Raw genomic sequence first — 24355 nt, 5'->3', positions numbered from 1 at the left:
AAAATTAATAATATTTGATTGAATCAAGACAAGCATGAATTTCTCATCCAAATACTTACTTATTGCCTAAGAAATGCATGAAATTACTCTAAAACAAACTAAAAATAGCTTGTGAAACTAGCAAAGATGCCCTAGCATCAGGGACCACGTCGCCATAAAAACACAAAGGTTGAAAAATAACTTCCAAATACAAGCATATCAACATAAACAAAGTCGATGCATCATTCGACACAAATTAAAACATTAAGGACTCAAAGGCTGCCTAAACGACAGCCCAAGAGTTTAAAGTGTTTGTTTTTTAAAATAAAAGTTGCTAGAAAGCAACGAAAAAAGTGTCTGAAATAAAGGTTATCCATAAAAACTTACAAGTACCACGAGGTCCACAGATCGGATTGTACCAAACATATAATCAAAACAGAGATATAAAAAGAATATCATAGGGGCTCCAAGTCTACCCAGTAGTTCCATCTTTGGAAGGAGGGGGAATCATTGATATCGGCGTGGCTCCAACAACTCCGTCTGGGCCATTAAGGATCTCCACATCAGGATCAAGCTCGGCCGAAGAAACTGCAGACGACTCGGTGGCGGGAGCTGTAGAAGCCTTAGCGGGCGTCACAAGAGGAGGACCCTCATCATCATCATCTGGGGCAGGCACAATCTTGCCATCCTCCACCATGTTGTCCATACTAAATAAAGAAAGGTCAACATCAGGAGTAAGAACTCGGACCTGGGCCTTCAGATTTTTATACATGACAGTCATGCTGCTCACCATATGGCCCTAGAGCTCGGCATAATGATGCCAGGGCATTTTGGCCAGTTTCACTGACCTTTTCTTTACTATTTTAGGGTAGTTTCATGCATTTTCTTAGGAAATAAGCAAGTTTTGGGTATAATTTCACTTACATCTGGATTTAAGCATACACTGAGCACTTTACATGATTTCATGAGAATTTTGCATGAATTAGATAACAAATTGGATGATGCATGTCTTATGATGTGGATTAGAACTTTGATGCACTGTATTGCTTGATTTCAGGACAAAGGAAGCAAGAAAGAGCCACGTTAGCAGCCACGTTAGTCTAACTAACGTGACCACCAACGTGGAATGGGAGCTAGCTTGCAACGTTAATGAGAAAAGTAATCGCCAATAACATCCTCGAAAGCCATCATAGCCCACGTGAAGAGTCACATTAACTAAGTTAACGTGAACTCTAACGTGGAAGAAAGAAATAAGGCCAACGTTAGTGACACTCACCTTTGTCACTAACGTTGGACCAAGCTCATAAGTAGCCACGTTAAGAGCCACGTTAACTCAGTTAACATGGACTCTAACGTTGGGAAGCAAAAGAGAAGCCAACGTTAGTGAAACTCACCTTTGTCACTAACGTTGGCCAAGCTACAATGAGCCACGTTAGTTGCCACGTTAACTTAGTTAACGTGGAAGCTAACGTGGAGAAAGCAAGTGATCGCCAATGTTAGTGACACTTACCTTTGTCACTAACGTTGGAATGAGCCACAATGAGCCACTATGAGCCACGTTAACTCCCACGTTAAGTTAGTTAACGTGGAAGCTAACGTTGAGGATAGAATAATGAGCCAATGTTAGTGACACTCACCTTTGTCACTAACGTTGGAGATGGCTATGATTACCATGTTAGAAGCCACGTTAACTTAGTTAACATGGACTCTAACGTGGGAAGTAGGGGCACCTTGGAACGTTAGTGACAAAGGTAAGTGTCACTAACGTTCTCGAAGAATTGGCAAGCCTACGTTAAGAGCCACGTTAACTAAGTTAACGTGAACTCTAACGTAGGGGGAGGGAGGACTCTCAACGTTATTGGAAAAGGTGAGTCCCAATAACGTGTGCGAAGGATCAAGAGGCAACGTTAGTGGTCACGTTGATGGCACTAACGTTGAAGTTAACGTGGATCATCCCTGGGTTAGGAACGTTAGTGAAAAAGGTGATTGTCACTAACGTTCTCGAACCCACACTCTCACTTAACGTTAACGCCACTAACATCCTGAGCTAAAGACCCTGCCTACTTCACACTTTCTCTCTGCAAGTAAAGCTAAGCCCACTGCGGAAGATAACTGTTCCAAACTCAAGATCCAAAGGCCCATATCCAAAACTTGAAGAATCAACTAGAAGATCAGAAGAGTAATATATATAGGGGTAGTTTTGAATTAGAAAGTAGCTTCGGGGAGTGAGGAATTTTGAGAACTATTCTCTGTAATATTTTACTTTCTCTGCACTTCTAGTTTACTTTTCATAATGTATTTTTCATCTTTGTTTTCGATTTTCAGAGCTATGAACAACTAAACCCCTTTCATTGGGTTAGGGAGCTCTATTGTAATTTGATGGATCAATACTAATTTTCATTACTCTTCTTCTATCTTTTCTCTTGATTTTACTAGAAAGCTTTCAATCTTCATCCAATTGGGTAGTTATCTTGGAAAAGAAGCTATTCATACTTGGATCTTTTCTGAACCTTGGAAGAGCAATGAAGAGATCATGCTAGAAATGCTTTCTCATGTTGGACCAAATTGGGTTTGGTTGGGTATGGTGACTATAATCCTACCAACACTTGATTTGGGAATGCATGTGGTATAATCAGTGACCATACTTCATCTCTTCTCATGAGCAATTGACCAAGGAATTGGCTATTGATCAAGATTTGAGAGATTGAATTACCAAGGAATTGGAATTCGATCACTTAAGATTGCCAAGGAGATCAATGAATGCATTGATTGAGGAAGAGATGAAAATGAACTTGATCCGGAGAATGCAACATCTCCTAAGCCCAATGAATCCCCATTTCTGATCTTACCCATTCTCTTTAATTTCTACAATTTACTTTCATGAGCATCTTCCCCATTCCCATTTACAATTCTGCAATTTACTTTCCGTCATTTACTTTCAGCTCTTTACTTCCAGCATTTATATTTTCTGCTATTTACTTTCCCGCCATTTAATTTCCTGCAACTCTCAAACCAAATTCTGCTTCGCTCAACTAGAACATTCCTCTAACTAAAGTTGCTTGACCAATCAATCCCTGTGGGATTCGACCTCACTCTATTGTGAGTTTTTACTTGACGACAATTCGGTATACTTGCCGATGGAAAATTGTTGAGAGACAAGTTTCCATGCTATCAAGTTTATGGCGCCGTTGCCGGGGATTGATTTTTTATCAACAATGACTAAATTGGAGGATAACTAGATTGAGCATTTTTCTTTTATTTGATTTAAATTTCTGTTTGAGTTAATTACTTTCAGTTTTAGTTATTTTCCTCCCTTCCCCCTACTCCTTTTTCTTAGTTATTTACCATTCAGTTCACTAACCCACTAACTATTTGATATATTGCATCACTCACACTAACAGCAATTTTAAAAAGAGTACTTTCTGCATCTATTTCCTTGCTTGTGCCTTGTTGGTTGTATGACAGGGAGAAGAAGCAGGGCTTCAACTTCCTTTGATTCTGAACCTAAGAGGACCTTCCTTAGATTAAGGAGGGAAACAAGAGGAAAGAGAGTAGTTGGTGCTGAGGAAGAGGAGGAGTACTTTGAACCAGACATGGATGAAAACATGGAGAACCATCATGAAGAAGAGGCTCACAACCATGGCAGAGAAGGTCCAGCGCATTAGGCTGGACAAGAGAGAAGAGTTCTGGGTTCTTACATCAACCCAAACCCAGGAAACTGTGGAAGCAGCATCCAAAGGCCAACCATACATGCCAACAACTTTGAACTAAAGCCACAACTCATCACCCTTGTTCAGAACAATTGTTCATTCGGAGGAGGTGTCCAAGAAAACCACAATCAATATCTAACCACCTTCCTGAGGATATGTGATACTGTGAAGTCTAATGGTGTTCATCCTGACACCTATAGACTACTTCTGTTCCCTTTCTCACTTAAGGACAAAGCATCTAAATGGCTAGAATCCTTCCCAAAGGAGAGTTTAGCAACCTGGGAAGAGATGGTGAACAAGTTCTTGGCAAGATTATATCCTCCTCAACGGATCAACAGGCTGAGAGCTGAGGTGCAAACCTTCAGGCAGCAAGATGGTGAGACTCTATATGAAGCATGGGAGAGGTTTAAGGACCTGACAAGAAGGTGTCCACCAGATATGTTCAATGAATGGGTGTAGCTACACATTTTCTATGAAGGTCTTTCTTATGAATCAAAGAAGGCAGTAGACCACTCATCTGGGGGATCTCTGAACAAGAAGAAGACAATTGAAGAAGCCATAGATGTCATTGAGACTGTAGTAGAGAATGACTATTTCTATGCTTCTGAAAGAGGCAATACTAGAGGAGTGATGGAGCTAAACAATGTGGATGCACTGCTAGCCCAAAACAAGCTTATCACCAAGCAGCTGGCTGACCTCACCAAGAAGATGGAGAGGAACCAAGTAGCAGCAATCACCACCTCATTAGCAACCCAAGAGGGAGTGAATGCAGAGGCAGAGGATGAGCAAGAACAAGCCAACTACATTGGAAACTCACCCAGGCAGAACCATGACCCATACTCCAAGACCTACAACCCTGGATGGAGGAATCACCCAAACTTTGGGTGGGGAAATCAACAAGATCAAAGCCAAGATCAGAGACGTCACAACCCCAACAACCATGCAGCTCACCAACATTCCACACAGAGATCATATCAACACCACCCTAACAACACCTCTCCACATCCATACCGAAACTAAAATGACCCAACTCACCCATCCACTCTCAACTCACCATCATCTGAAGAAAGACTCTCCAAAATTGAGACTCTACTTAAAGGCATATGCAAAGAGATTCAAGATAATAAGGTATTCAAAGAGGAGTTGCGAGCTAGTATCAAGAACCAGGGGGACACCATCAAGAGGCTGGAATTTCAAGTGGGATACTTATCTGAAAAGATTCCCAAACCTACTGATAGCTTCCCAAGTGACACAGAGAAAAATCCGAGAGGTGAAGCAAAGAAAGTCAGATGGGAAGATTGCAAGATGGTTACTATAAGTAATAAGAAGACTGAGGAAAAGCAAGATAAGCCATTAGAACAACTTGGAGAGACATCAGCAGAGAAACAGGAAAAGGATCACCAAGAACCCAAAATTTCACAAAAAGAGCTGACACAGAAGGAGCTACTGAAACTCTATGCACCATTTCCCCAATTACTCAATGGTGCTGTAGAGAAGAGAATATACTCAAGGTTTCTTGACCTGTTTGCATCCCTCCATGTAAACATACCATTCATCAAGGCCCTCCAACAAATGCCCTCATATATTAAGTATATGAAGGAGCTGTTGACCAGGAAAAGCACACTCAAGGGAGGACAAACAATAGTGATAAATAAGGAGTGCAATGCTCTCATTCAACCAGAGTTGCCTATAAAAAGGAAGGACCCAGGGAGTTTTCACATCCCCTGTGCCATAGGAGAAATAATGTTTGATAAAGCACTCTGCGATTTGGGAGCAAGCATCAACTAAATGCCTTTATCCCTTATGAAAAGGCTGCAGATCAATGAGATAATACCCACAGATGTAGTTATCAGGCTGGCTGACAAAACTCAAAAATAAGCAGTAGGAGTGGTTGAAAATGTGCTGGTGAAGGTGGGAAAATACTTCCTTCCCACAGACTTTGTCATCTTGGACATGGAAGAAAGTCACACTCACTTAATCATATTGGGAAGACCGTTCTTAGCTACAGCCAGAGCACTCATAGATGTGGAGTGAGGGGAGCTAATTTTGAGGATCCATGATGAACAACTCAGCTTCAATGTCTTCAAACTCTCACAAGAAATAGATCATAATGAGATACTGAGGGAGGAGGCAAGCACTGAAGCACAACCAACACCTCTGGGAAACCACTTGGTTGAAGAACAAGGCAATCAGCAGCTGTCACAGCTCAAGAAAAATAAGGAGGAACCTAAACCACCAGAGTCATATGAGACCAGTAACAAAATTCCCTTAGAAGAAGAGGGCACAAAGAGCAAGGAAACATCAAAAGGGACAAAGAAGAAGGCACCAAGGGGGTGGAGGAACAAGAAGATCCCTACAAAGGACTTCTCTCCAGGGGATAAAGTAATCTCAGCTTACTTCCCAGCTATTCCCCCCGATCTCCCCACCATCCCATCTCAGCTACCTAAGGTCTTTACCATCAACAGAGTTCTCTCTCTAGAACATGTAGAGATCCTTGATGAAGCCAATGGATATAGGTCTACTACAAGAAGGGAAGATCTGAAGCATTACCAACCGCCATGACAAAGGCAAAACGTCAAGCTAGTGACGCTAAAGAAGCACTTCATGGGAGGCAACCCATGATTTACATGCTTTTAAAAGTAGTTAATAATGCAAGGTTCAGGGATTTCAAATCAACTTGACATGGACTTGAATGAATCCTTGTGTGCAACATATAGTGAAGAACAAGTTTGGTGTTCAAGGCACACTAAGAGAATATCAATGTAACCCATATCATGTCACTCTTAGGGGCCTTGAACAAATCTTTTACACCACATGGCACCAAACTAAGTTTGGTGTTGCCAATGTTGCATACATAGATATTCAGTTAATCAGTTGGTTGGCGTTCATGAATACTACTTAGTTAGTTATAAACAAAAAAAAAACTTAAAAAAGGTGGTAGTTGTTCCCATTTTTATTTTGCCGCCACTATCCACACAATTAATAATTACACTTTTTCTTGTTTCGTAGGAAAATTGAGTGGACAATCGAATGAGGAGGGCTCGGCCACTTCATGAAGGGAGAGTACACACGTGTCTCAAGGGGAAATGCATTGAGAAATGTGTCATGCAACATTGAAAGAATGAGACCCTTGAAGACCGAACTAATCTCCCTCATAAAGATGATGATCCTTGTGCTCATCCCCTGCAGAACCCCATTCGTGCATCATACACCAACCCCATCAATCCACACCTTTCATCCACACACCACTTCCCTATATAAGTGGTTTGCACTAAGTACACCCTTAACGTTCCAATTTCACTCCCCACACTTCTCAGTCTCGAAACCAAACACTCTTCCCCTTCATTGCACCAAATCTTAACCCAACCGAATTTCCTCACCTATCCATACCTTCCACCACCTTCACACATCAACTCCTACTTATGGCATCATCAAGCTCCAAGAGGCAAAAGAGGAAAGAACCGGTAGAGAGCGTCCCTTTCGATGAAAGGAGATTCAAAACTGCGTTCCATGAACAGGAATTTGAGCGGATAAAGCTCAAAAAGATACTGCCTGAGTTAACATTCCAAATCAACGAGGATGAATGCCCACAGATTCGAGAGAAGATTGAACAAAGAGGGTGACAAAGGCTCACGAACCCAAAGGGGAAGATCAATGCAAACCTCATCAAAGAGTTCTATGCAAATGTGGTTAGAGAAGACAAAACCAAGGCCCCAACCTTCAAAAGTTATGTAAGAGGTAGAGAGGTGGACTTCAGCCCAAATGCTATAACAAGAACTCTTCAGCTGAAATCACCACATTTTGATGAGCTTAGTTATCATGCAAGGATAAATAAGAGCCCTGACAATGATGAACTCGAAGAAATAGTGACTGACATATGTGTCATAGGAGCTGACTAGGAAAGGTATGCGGATAAGAGACCCCGGTTCATCAAGAGGGGAGACCTTAGCCCGGAAGCCAAGGGATGGTTTGAACTCGTGAGGAGGTCTATCCTCCCAGCTGCAAATAATTCAGAGGTCAATATTAATCGAGCGACTATGGTACATTGCCTAGTACAGGATGGAGAAATCAATGTGCATGAACTCATAGCTGAGGGGATTCAAGAGTCAGCTGAGAAGGTTGATTCGGGTGCCAGGCTTTGGTACCCCAGCACCATTCTCAGATTGTGTACAAAGGCCAAGGTAGTCTTTGAGGATAGCAATCCAGACTGGGTGAACCCTGGGAGGCTAGTTACACTTCAGCGTCTGATCTATACTACGCCCGCCCAACAACAAAGAAGACCTCAAATAGGAAAGCGAAAACCAAAAGAAGGAGCCCACCAAGAAGAATCTCATCAGGAAGAACACCAACAAAGAGAATATTATGACCCAACCAACATAAACCTGAATCACATTCATGGAGCCATTGAGGAACTAGCAAGGAGTTATATGGAGGGACAAGAACAACAACTGCATGTTCAAGCTCAAAGGATGGATCGTCAAGAAGAACTCCTTTCTAATTGGATGAATCAACAAGGGGAGTGGCAGAAACAGCAAATGGAATATTATTCCCAGCTCACTCAAGCCATCAATCAAGTGTTTGAAAGGCAAGAGCGTCAAGATAAGTGCCTTCAAGAACTCAACCAACGCCAGCTAGCTCAGACGAAGGCATTCAATGAGTTCAGTGTACTTAATGAAGGACGGCAACTACATAGGGAGGAGTTCAACATAAACACTCAAGCCAAATTGAACTACATGTCTAGTCATATGCATAATCTACACTATGACATCCCTACATATGATGAGGTCCAAAAAGATTTTGTAGAACAAGAAGAAAGGAAGGTGAAACAGCAGAAGGAAACACTAAAAAAGAAGATGGAAGATGCTGGTTTTTGGAAGAAGTTGATTGGAAAAGGCAAGGGAAGTGGGGGTACAAGCACTCAAGAGAAACACAAAGAGGACAAGTAAGAGGAAGAACATGGGCAACCCCATGAGTAAAAGGTGGTGGAGTTCCCTCTTTGTTCCATCTTTTTCAAGCATTAAATAAGGAAAATCATGTATGAAATAGGACATGCTTCCATGATAGTTTAGGATTTTCAATTATGTTTTTAGTATTCTACTTGCCTAGGTCTATGATACTAGTCAAGTTGCCTGTTTTCAATTCCATCCTGCTTATTATGTTGCTTGTCTCCTTTTGAATCAAATAAAAAGAGAATGTGTGTTATCAAAGACCAGAGTGGAGTTCATATTGTGGAGTAAGTTCCTTAGTGTGTGATGTGGTCATAAGTTAGCTAAGTTGGTTCACCAACAAGGGTGGGAAGACAACTATCTGTCCTGAATCATATGCTTGAAACACACCCCATGAAACTAGCTAAATATCAAGATCCTAATAAGAAAAAAGGGAAAAGAACAATAAGAGTTGAAAAAGAAAGAAAAGTTAATAAAGAATAAGGCTAGGCACCAAGGGTTTGAAACTTGAGAGATGTGTCTGTGGTGCTCCTGTACCAAGGATCCGCTTTAGAGCTCGGCATAATGATGCCAGGGCATTTTGGCCAGTTTCACTGACCTTTTCTTTACTGTTTTAGGGTAGTTTCATGCATTTTCTTAGGAAATAAGCAAGTTTTGGGTAGAATTTCACTTAGTCTAGATTTATGCATACATTGGGCACTTTACATGATTTCATGAGAATTTTGCATGAATTAGATGACAAATTGGATGATGCATGTCTCATGATGTGGATTAGAACTTTGATGCACTGTATCGCTTGTTTTTAGGACAAAGGAAGCAAGAAAGAGCCACGTTAGCAGCCACGTTAGTCTAACTAACGTGACCACCAACGTGGAATGGGAGCTAGCTTGCAACGTTAATGAGAAAAGTAATCGCCAATAACATCCTCGAAAGCCATCATAGCCCACGTGAAGAGTCACGTTAACTAAGTTAACGTGAACTCTAACATGGAAGAACGAAATAAGGCCAACGTTAGTGACACTCACCTTTGTCACTAACGTTGGACCAAGCTCATAAGTGGCCACGTTAAGAGACACGTCAACTCAGTTAACGTGGACTCTAACATTGGGAAGCAAAAGAGAAGCCAACGTTAGTGACACTCATCTTTGTCACTAACGTTGGCCAAGCTACAATGAGCCACGTTAGTTGCCACGTTAACTTAGTTAACGTGGAAGCTAACGTGGAGAAAGCAAGTGATCGCCAACATTAGTGACACTTACCTTTGTCACTAACGTTGGAATGAGCCACAATGAACCACTATGAGCCACGTTAACTCTCACGTTAACTTAGTTAACGTGGAAGCTAACGTCGAGGATAGAATGATGAGCCAACGTTAGTGACACTCACCTTTGTCACTAACGTTGGAGATGGCTATCATTACAACGTTAGAAGCCACGTTAACTTAGTTAACGTGGACTCTAATGTGGGAAGTAGGGGCATCTTGGAACGTTAGTGACAAAGGTAAGTGTCTACTAACGTTCTCAAAGAATTGGCAAGCCTACGTTAAGAGCCACGTTAACTAAGTTAACGTGATTGTCACTAACGTTCTCGAACCCACACTCTCTCTTAACGTTAACGCCACTAACGTCCTAAGCTAAAGACCCTGCCTACTTCACACTTTCTCTCTGCAAGTAAAGCTAAGCCCACTGCGAAAGATAACTGCTTCAAACTCAAGATCCAAAGGCCCATATCCAAAACTTGAAGAATCAACTAGAAGATCAGAAGAGTAATATATATAGGGGTAGTTTTGAATTAGAAAGTAGCTTCGGGGAGTGAGGAATTTTGAGAACTATTCTCTGTAATATTTTACTTTCTCTACACTTCTAGTTTACTTTTCATACTGTATTTTCCATCTTTGTTTTCGATTTTTAGAGCTATGAACAAGTAATCCCCTTTCATTGGGTTCGGGAGCTCTGTTGTAATTTGATGGATCAATACTAATTTTTATTACTCTTCTTCTATCTTTTCTCTTGATTTTACTAGAAAGCTTTCAATCTTCATCCAATTGGGTAGTTATCTTGGAAAAGAAGCTATTCTTACTTGGATCTCTTCTGAACCTTGGAAGAGGAATGAAGAGATCATGCTAGAAATACTTTCTCATGTTGGACCAAATTGGGTTTGGTTGGGTATGGTGACTATAATCCTACCAACACTTGATTTGGGAATGCATGTGGTATAATCAGTGACCATACTTCATCTCTTCTCATGAGCAATTGACCAAGGAATTGGCTATTGATCAAGATTTGAGAGATTGAATTACTAAGGAATTGGAATTCGATCACTTAAGATTGCCAAGGAGATCAATGAATGCATTGATTGAGGAAGAGATGAAAATGAACTTGATCCGGAGAATGCAACATCTCCTAAGCCCAATGAATCCCCATTTCTGATCTTACCCATTCTCTTTAATTTCTGCAATTTACTTTCATGAGCATCTTCCCCATTCCCATTTACAATTCTGCAATTTATTTTCCGTCATTTACTTTCAGCTCTTTACTTCCAGCATTTACATTTTCTGCTATTTACTTTCCCGCCATTTAATTTCCTGCAACTCTCAAACCAAATTCTGCTTCGCTCAACTAGAACATTCCTCTAATTAAAGTTGCTTGACCAATCAATCCCTATGGGATTCGACCTCACTCTATTGTGAGTTTTTACTTGACGACAATTCGGTATACTTGCCGAACGAAAATAGTTGAGAGACAAGTTTCCATGCTATCACATAATCGTCCTGAGTAGATTGGAGTCTCTCCTTAGTTTCTAACAGCTCGCCATAAGTTTGAGTATAGCTCTCTTTGTATTTTTTAGCCGTCTCCCCAGCCAGGTTAGCAGTTGCCTCCGCCGTAGTAGCACGAAACTTTTCCTTCTCTACATCAATCTCCAATTTAGCAACCTTAGCATCCAGCTCATCCTTCAGACCCTTCACCCTATCATATTCAGCCTTGGCATCCTCCAAAAAGGCCATGGTAGCATGGACAGGGGACTCCTGGATAACCCGAGATAAAGCTGCACTGAGATAGGCCATCCGAATGTTGTTGCTGGATATAAAATCGAGATGATGCAGGATGGAGACATCATCCAAAGGAGCTTTACCATGAGGAGCAATCAATTCTGTGGCAAAGGCTACACCATCGAACTCTTTGTCATTCAAATTATCAGACCCAACAATCTTTTGCTTCTTGAGAGGAGGACTGACGTTAGGATTTTTGCCAGTAAAGAATGTCATAAAAACAGTCGCGTTGTAGATATAGTCTCTAAACTAACAAAAATCCCTTCGTACAAACGTTTTGGTTGTCACAAGTAACAAACTCCTTTGAAATTGATAACCGAGTATTTAAACCTCGGGTCGTCTTCTCAAGGAATTGCAGGGAGGTATGTTCTTATTATTGGTTATGAGTTGTAAATTGGGGTTTATTAGGAGGTAAGGCGGGAATATATTGAATGACAGTAAAATAAAATAATAACAATAAAATCACTTGGCAAGGTATGGAGAATTGGAAGTCCTATCCTTATCAATTACGATGAGAATTGGGTTTTAATCCCACTTTGTTAACCTCTAACTATGAAGGTAAATCAAGTTGATTAATTAGCTTAATCCTCAGGTCCTAGTCAATTCCTATGGAAAGACTAGAGTTATTGGAGCAACTCCCAATTTCAACCACTGCTTTATTTGACAGTTCAAGCGTTACCAATAAATCAACCAAAGCCAAAAGGGAAAAATCTAAATTATTTAAATAAAGGAAAGCAATCATAGATCTGAAAATACCTCAAATTAGCACTAATAAAGATATCAAATGTAACATGGAAGAGTTCATAAATTAAATTAGAAAAATAAATAAAAATAAAGAACCTGGGATTGAGAGCTACTCCTAAAACTAAGAGAAATCCTAAATCCTAATCCTAAGAGAGAGGAGAGAACCTCTCTCTCTAAAAACTACATCTACTCCTAAAATTGTGAATTATGTAAGCCTTCTCATGAATGGATGTAGTCCCTCACTTTATAGCCTCTAATCTGTGTTTTCTGGACCGCAAACTGGGTCAGAAACAGTCCAGAATTCGCTGGTTCCGAATTTTGCCACGCTGTATTTTCGTCACTGTGACGTGGCCGCATGGATCACGCGGTCGCGTCGCCTAGCATCAGGGAAACTACAACATATTATATATCAAATCGAAGTCCCAGACGTTAGCTTTCCAACGCAACTGGAACCGCGTCATTTGGACCTCTGTAGCTAAAGTTATAGCCGTTTGAGTGCAGAGAGGTCAGGCTGGACAGCTTAGCAATTTCTCCAACTTCTTGCATTCTTTCCACTTTTGCATGCTTTCTTCCCATCCTCCAAGCCATTCATGCCTTATAATATATAAAAACACGTAACACACATATCAAGGCATCTAATGGTAATAAGAGAGGATTAATAATAAGCAAATATAAGATCAAAGAAGCATGTTTTCAATCTAAACACATAATTAGGAAGGAAATATAAAACCATGCAAATAGTATGAATAAGTGGGTAAAGAGTTAATAAAAACCACTCAATTGAGTACAAGATAAACCATAAAATAGTGGTTTATCAAGGACTAGCTGATGTAGGGGAAGAGGAAGCGCCAGAGGTCGAAAAAGGGGGATCAGTAGGAACCGTCCAGACTCTAGGGTCGGGATGACCTTCCTCGGCTCCTGGGGATTAGAGGCTGGCTTCTTCGGAGGCAATTGAGAAGAACTCTCCCCCGACGTCTTCTTGGACAAGTTCTAAGCAGCAACTGCCTTCTTGGCTTTACGAAACATCTTCATAGAATCGGAGGAAGACACCATCTCTGAAAAGAAGCCAGCAAAAAACATTCATACAATAAATAACGACGAGATCACAATCAATAAAAGAAAACTAATATGAAGGATAAGATCTAACACTACCTAGCTCAGAACGGAGAAGAGTGGGATCCCCTAAGAATTTTTTGGTGTCCAGATGAGGAGGCTCCCCCCAATGCTCCTCTAAAAACACCCACAAAAGCCTGCTCGACCTCATCTAAACTTTCTCAGGGATACTTAAGAACTACGGGATCTTTCTGCCACTATAAAGGAAAGGTCGGCTCATCGTTTTCATCCAGGAAGAAGGGGCGAGCACCCTCAACAGCTCGGACTTTGAAATAATAATTCTTAAAGTTCAGAAAGGAGTCATCAAACATGGAAAACACTTTTCTACCCTGGGTAGCTCAAAAGGAGATCCAAGAAGCTTTCTTATTGGTCGCCCCAGGTTTAGTCAGCACAAACAAAAAGAGAAAAAGAGATAGCGTAGGTCGGACACCCAGCTCTTGGCAAAATAGCTGGAAAATCTTCATAAAAGCCCAAGAGTTCGGGTGAAGCTGTGAAGGGGCCACATTGCAGTTCCACAAGAGTTCGGTCTCAAATTCAGTAAAAGGAAGGGTAATACCGAACTGGGTAAAGAAGTAGTCAGAAGCATAGAAAAAAGGACGCTCTGCCTGAACTAAAGGAGGGAAACTAACTCTCTCCTCAGGATCGGGCGATACCAGTTCATAATTCTTCTCGTCATCCCTACTACTACAATCCCTATGAAACCTCCTAAGCCTCTCACAGTACTCAGAGTCGGCTATAGTAACACACATCAGGACTATAGAATCTAACCAATCGGTCATACCAGTAGGGACCTTTGTGGACATCTCGACAATATTCCTATGAGAAGACATATAGTAACTACACCTACAGCAACAAAATATAAATGGTCACTACCAAACAACTCGGATAGCAATAGTAAAGGAAAAAACAACCAACAAGCAACAAGTATGGCAGCAAAAGGACACCCCCAGGGTTCACATAAAGCAAAGAAATCAACACCAAAAGCCCAGGGGGCACCCTTTGGAGGTAACAAACAGAACACAGTAAGAGAAATGTCGCAAAATACAACAAAACCCTAGACTTCTCAAACAAGTAAACATCGGGAGTTAGTGACAGAAACCTAAGCACCTACATTTCTGAAGCAAATAGAAATAAAAGAATCGCAACTTTGAAGAAATAAAGGAATACAAAAATCACCAGAAAGCTTCAACCTTTTTCAAAAAAGAAGCTTCGCAAAGATCAAAACTTTGTACAAAAAGAAAACATGCAGGAGTAAAGCGCAAAGGAGGGCGACAAAATAAAATACGTAAAACAAAAGGCGTGAAGCAAAAGCACTAACCTGCAGAAGAAGACGAGCGAGCAAGCAGCAAGCCATGAACAAACTCCACTAAGAGACGAAAAATCCAAAAATCCAAGAAAGAAACAATCTTGGAGTGCTGGGGCAGTCAGAAGATGACCGAAAGGAAGCTTCTTTTCACTGAGTAAACGGAACAGGAGGGAAGGAAGAAACTGAAAGCAAAAGTCTAAACCCTTTCAATTTAAAAATTAAGCGAGGGAATGGAACAGCAAAGGGAGTTAAAAGCCCTATTAAAAGGCATTAAATAGCGTGTTCGTATTCCCAAGGAGGTAACCCCCTTGAGGAACAAATGCAGCAATAAAGGAGCAAAGATAAACAATGCTTCGTATTTAAAAATAATGTAAAACTGGCGAAAGGAGGAGCAGACTGGAAAAAGATGCTTAAGCACGACTTCCCCAAAGAGATCGAGGCTCAGAAAGCACGAACTCATGGAAAGGTTCGAGCTCAAGCAGGGGCATTGTTCATACCCTGGACCGAGCTAGTAGGTCTGGGTTGGACGAAGACAAAGTGACCGACCTCTTGTAAAGGTTGGTAGTCACCGACCTCTCCCTAAAGAGCTCGGCCAAATCACCATAGAAGCCCAAGCAGGCCCAAAAGAGAGGATCACCGCTCACCAGAAGGCGATTCAACAAAAGATAAAGATGTTCTCCACAAAAGATAAGATAAGATAACCCTCTTATCTTAAAGGAAGATCATCAAGCATTACTATAAATACACTGGAGCGCCCAGGTATAACTGGTGCACGAAATCGTGATCGTTCATTCCTTGGTAACGGTGCCAAAAACTTAATGCGCACGTTCATATTCTTAGTTCTTTTTCACAACTTTGCACAACTAACCAACAAGTGCACTGGGTCGTCCAAGTAATAAACCTTACGAGAGTAAGGGTCGATCCCACAGAGATTGTCGGCTTGAAGCAAGATATGGTCACCTTGTATATCTCAGTCAGGCGGATTCAATTGGTTATGGAGATTTGATAATTAAAAGAAAAATAAAATATAAAATAAAGATAGAGATACTTATGTAATTCATTGGTGAGAATTTCAGATAAGCGTATGGAGTTGCTTAGTTCCTTCTGAATCTTTGCTTTCCTACTGCTTTCATCCAATCCTTCATACTCCTTTCTATGGCAAGCTGTATGTTGGGCATCACCGTTGTCAATGGCTACATCCCGTCCTCTCAGTAAAAATGGTCCAAAATGCACTGTCACCGCACGGCTAATCATCTGTCGGTTCTCGATCATACTGGAATAGGATTCAGTAATCCTTTTGCGTCTGTCACTACGCCCAGTACTCGCGAGTTTGAAGCTCGTCACAACCATCCCTTCCCAGATCCTACTCGGAATACCACAGACAAGGTTTAGACTTTCTGGATCTCAAGAATGGCCGCCAATAATTCTAGCCTATACCACGAAGACTCTGATCTCATGATCAGGAGACTAAGAGATACACATTCAAGATTGTTTGCATGTAGAATGGAAGTGGTTGTCAGGCACGCGTTCATAGGTGAGAATGGTGATGAGCGTCACATAATCATCACATTCATCATGTTCTTGTGTGTGAATGAATATCTTAGAGAAGAAATAGGCTTGAATTGAATAGAAAAATAATAGTACTTTGCATTAATTCATGAGGAACAACAGAGCTCCACACCTTAATCTATGGTGTGTAGAAACTCTACCGTTGAAAATACATAAGAACAAGGTCCAGGCATGGCCAAATGGCCAGCCTCCTAAACATGTAGAAAATGATCTAAAGATGATCAAAAGGTGACTAACACAATAGTAAAAAGTTCTATTTATACTAAACTAGTTACTAGGGTTACAGAAATAAGTAAATGATGCAGAAATCAACTTCCGGACCCACTTGGTGCGTGCTTGGGCTGAGCATTAAAGCTTTCATGTGTAGAGGTCTTACCTAGAGTTAAACACCAGTTTGTAACTTGTTTCTGGCGTTTAACTCTGCTTTGCAACCTGTTTCTGTCGTTTAACTCCAGAATAGGGTAGAGAGTTGGCGTTGAACGCCAGTTTGCATCATCTAAACTCGGGCAAAGTATGGACTATTATATTTTGCTGGAAAGCCCTGGATGTCTACTTTCCAGTGCAATTGAGAGTGTGCCATTTGGAATCATGTAGCTCCATAAAATCCACTTTGAGTGCAGGGAGGTCAGAATCCAATAGCATCTGCAGTCCTTCTTCAGCCTCTGAATCTGATTTTTGCTCAAGTCCCTCAATTTCAGCCAGAAATTACCTGAAATCACAAAAAAAAGACACAAACTCATAGTAAAGTCCAGAAATGTGATTTTTATTTAAAAACTAATAAAAATATACTAAAAACTAACTAAATCATACTAAAAACTATCTAAAAACAATGCCAAAAAGCGTATAAATTATCCGCTCATCACAACACCAAACTTAAATTGTTGCTTGCCCCCAAGCAACTGAAAATCAAATAGGATAAAAAGAAGAGAATATACTATAAATTCCAAAATATCAATAAAACTTAGCTCCAATCAGATGAGTGGGACTAGTAGCTTTTTGCCTCTGAACAGTTTTGGCATCTCACTTTATCCCTTGAAGTTTAGAGTGATTGGCATCTATAGGAACTCAGAATTCAGATAGTGCTATTGAGTCTCCTAGTTCAACATGTTGATTCTTGAACACAGCTACTTTATGAGTCTTGGCCGTGGCCCTAAGCACTTTGTTTTCCAGTATTACCATCGGATACATAAATGTCACAAACACATAACTGGGTGAACCTTTTCAGATTGTGACTCAGCTTTGCTAGAGTCCCCAATTAGAGGTGTCCAGGGTTCTTAAGCACACTTTTCTTTTTGCTTTGGACATTGACTTTAACCGCTCAGTCTCAAGTTTTCACTTGACACCTTCACGCCACAAGCACATGGTTTGAGACAGCTTGGTTTAGCCGCTTAGGCCAGGATTTTATTCCTTTAGGCCCTCCTATCTATTAACGCTCAAAGCCTTGGATCCTTTTTACCCTTGCCTTTTGGTTTTAAGGGCTATTGGCTTTTTGCTCTTGCCTTTTGGTTTAAAGAGCTTTTGGCTTTTTCTGCTTGCTTTTTCTTTCTCTTTCTCTTTTTTTCTTCTTTTTTTTTCGCAAGCTTTTGTATTCACTGCTTTTTCTTGCTTCAAGAATCAATTTTATGATTTTTCAGATTATCAATAACATTTCTCCTTTTCATCATTCTTTCAAGAGCCAACATATTTAACATTCATAAGTAACAATATCAAAAGACATATGCACTGTTCAAGTATTCATTCAGAAAACAAAAAGTATTGTCACCACATCAAAATAATTAAACTAATTTCAAGGATGAATTCAAAATTCATGTACTTCTTATTCTTTTGTAATTAAAGCATTTTTCATTTAAGAAAGGTGATGGATTCATAGGACATTCATAGCTTTAAGACATAGACACTTAAATACTAATGATCATGTAATAAGACACAAACATAAATAAACATAGAGCATAGTAAACGAAAAACAGGAATATAAGAGCAAGAAGATTAAGGAACGGGTCCACCTTAGTGAGGGTGGCATCTTCCTATTCTTGAAGAACCAATGGTGCTCTTGAGCTCCTCTATGTCTCTTCCTTGTCTTTGTTGCTCTTCCCTCATAGCTCTTTGATCTTCTCTAATCTCATGGAGAATGATGGAGTGCTCTTGGTGTTCTATCCTTAGTTGTCCCATGTTGGAACTTAATTCTCCTAGGGAGGTGTTGATTTGCTCCCAATAGTTTTGTGGAGGGAAGTGCATCCCTTGAGGCATCTCAGAGATTGCATGGTGAGGAATTTCCTCGTGTTCTTGTTGAGGTCCATGATCTCTTGTTTGCTCCATCCTTTTCTTAGTGATGGGCTTGTCCTCTTCAATGAGGATGTCTCCCTCTATGTTAATTCCAGCCGAATTGCAGAGGTGGCAAATGAGGTGAGGAAAGGCTAACCTTGCCAAAGTGGAGGACTTGTCAGCCACCTTGTAGAGTTCTTGAGGTATGATCTCATGAACTTCTACTTCCTCCCCAATCATGATACTATGGATCATGATGGCCCGGTCTATAGTAACTTCAGACCGGTTGCTAGTAGGAATAATTGAGCGTTGGATGAACTCCAACCATCCTCTAGCGACAGGCTTAAGGTCTGGTCTTCTCAATTGAACCGGCTTGCCTCTTGAGTCAACTTTCCATTGAGCTCCTTCCACACATATGTCCATGAGGACTTGGTCCAACCTTTGATCAAAGTTGACCCTTCTAGTGTAGGGGCGTGCGTTTTCTTGCATCATTGGCAAGTTGAATGCCAACCTTATATTTTTCGGACTGAAATCTAAGTATTTCTCCCTGACACAAAAATTGTTGTCGGTTAGGAATTTCTCTTATAGAAAGAAGAATTTCGTTGTAAGCATAGCTCCAAACCAACAAACAACTCTCACATCAAATTAAATTTGGTTGTCACAAATAACAAACCCCAAATAAGAATTAACAGAAGTATTTGAACTCCGGGTCGTCTCACAAGGAATTGTAATGAAGTGCTCAATTATTGGCTATGAAGGGGGTAAGGGGGGTTGGTTTTATATTTTTGCAAGAAAATAAATGGCAAGAAAAATTAAATGACAAGAAAGTAAATAACAAGAACTAATAAAAGAAATGGAAAGAAATCTTGGCTAGACATAGGTAATTGAGATCAGCATGCTTGTTAACAAACCATATATTGATAATTATGAGAGGCCAACCTATTAAGTCTACTTCCAAAGCCTTAAGTACGTAATATCTACTCCTAGGCTTGAACTACGTCAAATAGGCTTGATCACATCAACCCATAAGTCCCAACCTACCTACTAATTAGATTAGTAGTGGGTTGGCGTCAATGAGTATCAATTTGATCACCAAGGGTTCTCAAATCACCAAATCATTGAGACCCAATGACTCAAGATCACTCAATTCCCTTAGCAGCCTAGGCCAAGAGTCAAGAGAACTACTCAAAAACTAGAAGAAACATTTTATCAAACACTTAGTGTGCAAGAAAAGTAAACATCATAAAATGTAAGAATTAAAGGAACCCATGACCAACATAAGCAAGAAATCAATAATAGCAACTAAGATTAACAGAAAAGAACATGGAAACATAAAAATTGCATTAAAGAAAATTGAGATCCAACAAGGTTCATGAACACAAAAGCAACAAATTAAAGGAAATGATTAAGAGAAACTAAGAAGATTAAGATGTAATAACAAGAAATTAACAAGAGAAAACTAAATCAAAACAAGAATTGAAAGTGGATTTAAGAAAATTAAATCTAAACTACCCTAAATTCTAGAGAGAAGGGAGAGCTTCTCTCTCTAGAATTCTAGCCTAAAACATGATGAAAACTAAATTATTATTACTTGGTTCATTCCCCCTCCAATCCTTGGGTTCAATAGCATCAGAAATAAGTTAGATTGGGCCCAAAATGCTTCAAAAATCGCTGGGGGCGATTTCTCTTTAGTGGCGGGCCACGGATAGCATCGACGCGCATGCGTACATGGCACGTGCGCGCCCCGGAACGCGAAGTAACATATAGTAAATTTTATACAATTACAAAGCCCCGGATGTTAGCTTTCCAACGCAACTGGAACCGCCTCATTTGGAACTCTATAGCTCAAGTTATGGTCGATTGAGTGCGAAGAGGTCGGGCTTGACAGCTTTACGGTTCCTTCATTTCTTCATGAGTTCTCCCACTTTGCATGCTTTTCTCCTCACTTCTTCCATCCAATACTTGCCTTTCAAATATATCAAGGTATCGAATGGAATAAAAGTGAGTTAAAATTACCAATTTTAGGGCCTAAAAAGCATATTTTCACATTTAAGCACAAATCAAGGGAGAATTGCAAAACCATGCTATTTCATTGAATAAATGTGAGAAAAGGTAATAAAATTCCCCAAATTAAGCACAAGATAAACCATAAAATTGGGGTTTATCAAATCTCCCCACACTTAAACTAAGCATGTCCTCATGCTAAGAATAAAGAAGGATAAGGAACGGGGTATGAACATTTATTCAATGCAAAGAAACTATATGCACCTATCTATATGAATGCAGCTGAATGCAAAAATGATTCTACCTACTTGGTTAAAAGTAAATCAATCTCCAAGAACATGTATGAACAAGTAGGGCAAAGGTCATATGACGATTCATAAATCCTACCAATTCAATTATCAAAATAAAGTTCAAATAGACTTGCAAGAAGAAAGCTCATGAAAGCCGGGAACAAGGAATTGAGCATCGAACCCTCACCGGATGTGTATCCGCTCTAGTCGCTCAAGTGTATAGGGTTGATTCACTCAATTCTCCTCTAATCATGCTTTCCAAGATTTGTTTTTCTTCTAACAATCAACAATTATTCAATGCATGCATACATTCATCATGAGGACTTATTCATAGGTTATAATGGGGCTAGGGTAAAGGTAGGGATGCATATGGTCAAGTGAGCTTGAAATTTGTATTTTTGATTAGCCTAAGCTCTCACGAAACACATATAACAACCTATATAATTTTAATACACAACCTAGCTACCCACGATTTCCACTTTTTCACATACTCATGCATTCTCTTTAATTAACATTCCATATGCATTGATTTTTATTGAACTTTACTTTGGGCATTTTTGTCCCCTTTTTTTTGCATTTTTTTTCTTTTTTTCTATATTTTATATATATATATATATATATTATATGTTTTTTTTAAAGTATATACAAATGTATCAATGCATACGGTTTTACATATAGTGCATGAATATGTACCCAATTCCCAATATTTTTAACAAAAATAAAAACTACACTTTTACCTCAACCAATATCCCAAGTTTCCCATACTCAAATGATACACACCCTCACTAGCCTAAGTTAATCAAAGATCCAAATTAGGATATTTATTGTTTTTCACTTAAGGGTAGTGATGTGCTAACATTAAGAACAAAAGGGATTAAATAGGCTCAAAATTGGCTAACAATGGTTGATGAAAGGTAGGCTATTTGGGTAAGTGAGCTAAATGAAATGATGGTCTCAATCATATAAATGCATATATACATGGAATAATGGACATAAAGAATCAAACAAATCAAAGATTACAATCATAGAAAGAGAATAATACACACAAGAATGAAAATAAATGGTTATAAGATGTAACCACACAATTGGGCTCAAAACTCACATACTTGTGTTCTTAGCTCAAAAATCATGTTCCAAAATAAATTCTTTAAGCAAGTTCAACAAGAGAATTTTTTTCGAATTGGTAGGGTGCTTTAAAAATAATTTTTCTTGGAAAAGAAATCATCACCCTAACCAAGTAGTCCTAACATAAAAAGAAAGTGGTAAAAATATGTACAAATTTTAACTAACATGCAATCTATCATGCAATGCAACAACTAATCTAACAAAGACAAAAATTAAAAATTGGTATTGAAAAAGGAAGTTGTTACCCATGGAGGTCGGTCGGACGACCTCCCCACACTTAGAAATTTGCATCGTCCTCGGTGCATGCAAAGAAAAGCAAGGTGGATGGTTGCTACAATTGATGAGCTCCTTCAAAAGGTTGTGCGGGTGAGTTTGTTCGTTGCCCTATTTAGAAGCTTTTCCATTCCTTTCCTTCTTTGTGGCCAACCGAAAAGGAAAGAGAAAGAAGGATAATTAAGCCTATAACAAAGATATCAAAGCAAATAGAACATAGGCGGGGGCTAATGCCAAATACAAGTACGGTTCTCAAATACATAGTAGCTACAACATATAAGTGAGAAAACAATATAAGCTAAGGGCATATCAACTAATACTTGATGCAAGAGTAAAGTCAAAGCACAGGGAAATGACATGAAGAGCATGATGCATCAAACTTAATCAATAATTGACACAAACAAGATTAATGATAAGCATGAGAGTATTTTCTCCCATCCTAACTCAATGATGATGAGGTACAAAAACAAGAGATCATGAGTCAGGAGGAACTAAAGAACTAATCTTGTGTGTAGAGCAAGTATTACGATTAATGCCAAACAAGTCACAAAGCACCAAGATTAACTAAGTAATTCTCAACAATTGAATATAAGAATTCAACACCATTATTAAAATAAGAAACTTGGAAAATAAAAGGGAAAATAAGTTACAAAAATAAAATTAAAATGCAATGAATGAAAACAAGGAAATACAATAAAAAAAATGGAAGAAAAGAGAAAAAAAAATTTTTATTATTATTTTTTTTAAATTTTTTTTAATTATTTTTTATTGTTATTATTTTTTTTTAAAAGAAAGAAAAAAATTTCCAAGAGAGGAAGAAGAAAGAAAAAAATTAGAAAGAAAGAAGAAGGAAAGAAGAAAGAAGGAGAAAGGAGAAAGGAGAAAAACATGGTGCAAATCCGCGCATATGCGCCATGCGTGCTTGGGCACGGATGCGACAGGGACAATCGGCGCGCGCGCACCATGCGTGCTTATGCGTGGATCGCCTGGCACAAAGTAGGCATAAAGTAGGTACAACTCTCGGGTTTTAGTATTAGGAGTTGTGAAACCACATCGGCGCGCGCGCGCACTGCGCGCTTGGGCACCGATGCCCGCTTTTTTTTTCTTTTCTTTCTTTTTTTTAAGAAGCAAAAAACAGAATTTAACACTCTCCTAACCTATAAACATTCTAAAGTAACCAAAATTCAAATTTAACAAAAATCTTTAACTTTTTGAAAAATTTTCAAAGACAAAACAAATAAAACTTGTACTTCAAGCAACCTACTTTAACAACAATCTAAACTAATCAAAACACACTACTGCAACCTTTTATCGAAACAAAATGTATAAGAGTATAGAAAAGAAGAAAACTACCTATAATGGCAACTTGAATCACTTATTAACCAAATCTAAAAGAGAGTGGGAAGAGTTTACCATGGTGGGGTGTCTCCCACCTAGCACTTTTAGTTTAAGTCCTTAAGTTGGACTTATGGGGAGCTCCTCTTAAGGTGGCTTGTGCTTGAAGTTATCCTTGAACATCCACCAATGCTTGAGTCTCCAATAAGCTCCATTCTTCAATTTTAATATCTTCAAACTTTGATGGAGTTCTTCACAAACCATGAGCTCCCAAATTTGATTTTCCTTGTGCGATTCGGGATCCCACACTTTGATTTGACACCCATCTTCAAGTTGCTCATCACAATTCCAATTGCGTGATTTAGCCTTAGAATTCTCAAAGAAGCCTCCAAACAACTTCCTAGACCCATGCAATTTGGTTCTACACCAACCATTGCTATTCAACTTCGAGCATGCAACCATTATGAACTTAGAGTGACGTGTCCAACCACCACACAACTCTCTCCTACTCTTAACTCCACAAAGAGCTCTAAACTGACCATCATTTTCAATCAAACCATATTCAAGTGGGAAAGTAAAGATTAGAGATAAGAATTTTACCCACTTGAATGTTGTGTAGGATGGTGACTTAGAAAGGGGGACCTCCCCAC

The 24355-nt window shown here is 39.5% G+C and overlaps 1 non-coding gene across 1 annotated transcript; it reads right to left on the bottom strand.

The window, feature by feature from the left end:
* Positions 1-4025: 4025 nt before the first annotated feature.
* LOC148548858 (small nucleolar RNA R71) lies at positions 4026-4132 on the bottom strand. The gene has a single exon (XR_015898294.1). It is a non-coding gene; the product is annotated as a small nucleolar RNA R71 (small nucleolar RNA).
* Between the last annotated feature and the right edge of the window lie 20223 nt (positions 4133-24355).

Source organism: Arachis ipaensis, chromosome B8, assembly GCF_059453495.1.
Source record: "Arachis ipaensis isolate K30076 ecotype BB chromosome B8, ASM5945349v1, whole genome shotgun sequence".
NCBI classification, from domain to species: Eukaryota; Viridiplantae; Streptophyta; class Magnoliopsida; order Fabales; family Fabaceae; genus Arachis; species Arachis ipaensis.
The sequence above is the reverse complement of the archived record's forward strand: the minus strand, read 5'-3'. Positions and strand labels throughout refer to the sequence as shown.